Source organism: Otolemur garnettii, unplaced genomic scaffold (assembly GCF_000181295.1).
Source record: "Otolemur garnettii isolate 467f Iridium unplaced genomic scaffold, OtoGar3 scaffold00009, whole genome shotgun sequence".
Lineage (NCBI taxonomy): Eukaryota > Metazoa > Chordata > Mammalia > Primates > Galagidae > Otolemur > Otolemur garnettii.
In genome coordinates this window covers 5,592,123-5,593,044 of record NW_003852404.1, presented here as the reverse complement: position 1 = coordinate 5,593,044, position 922 = coordinate 5,592,123, and the positions used below count along the sequence as shown (strand labels likewise).

At 53.7% G+C, this 922-nt stretch overlaps 1 protein-coding gene across 1 annotated transcript in view; it reads left to right on the top strand.

Moving 5' to 3' along the window:
• The window catches only part of PQLC2 (PQ loop repeat containing 2), a 16,523-nt gene that overhangs the window by 459 nt on the left and 15,142 nt on the right, over window positions 1-922 (top strand). The window lies entirely within an intron of this gene.

Sequence of the window (922 nt, the reverse complement as noted above, 5' to 3'; positions counted from 1 at the left end):
GGTGCTGGCCCCAGCGGCTTCCCTGTCATTATCCTCCTAAACAGGCGGCGGGTGCTGGGCTGACTCACCAAGAGGGAGTTGTGGCTGAGGATGGATGTGGAGTGGATGGTATCCTCAAGCTAGGACCCTACTTTCTCCGCATTCTGCCCGGGTCTGAAGGGAGGGGAGCCCAGATTGCCCCCTCCCACGTAGTGCTTACGGCAGGGATCCAGATGTGTGCCTGGGAGTCTGCATTTGGAAGTGTGAGGGCTGGCCAGAGTGGCTGGTCTTGTCCACTTAGCACTTACTGAAGGCTTTTGTGTGCCCAGACCCAGCGGGGACTATAGGGAGAAAAGAGTAATAGTCATCTTTGCCTGGTGCCATGGCTCACTCCTGTAATCCTAACACTTTGGGAGGCTCAGGCAGGAGGATCTCTTGAGCTCAGAAGTTGGAGAGCAGCCTGAGCAACCATCTCTACTAGAAATAGAAAAATTAGCCAGGCACAGTTAGTCCCAGCTACACAGGAGGCTGAGGCAGGAGGATTGCTTGAGCCCAAGGGTTTGAGGTTGCAGTGAGCTGTGACAATGCTGCTGCACTAGAGTGCTGCCTGGGTGACAGAGCAGGACCCTGTCAAAAGAAAATCGCCATCCTTGGCTCTTGCTGGTGAATGTTTACCCTATGCCAGACACCATTCTCAGCAGCTGGCCTGGATTGTCTCATTTAACTCTGCACTCAGCTTAGGAGGGGGGTGCTTGCATTATTCCTCCACTTTATAGAACTCTGAGGTGCAGTCACTTGCCCAGGAGTTCCCGACTGTAGGCACCTGGCAGGTCAGTTTCAGAGTGCTTTTCCCCTCAGCCCTTGTCTATTCGCCCTCACTAATTTTCCCTCCTTCCTTCCTCTTTTCCTCTCTCTTCTTTTTCTCCTCCCCCATCTCTCTCTC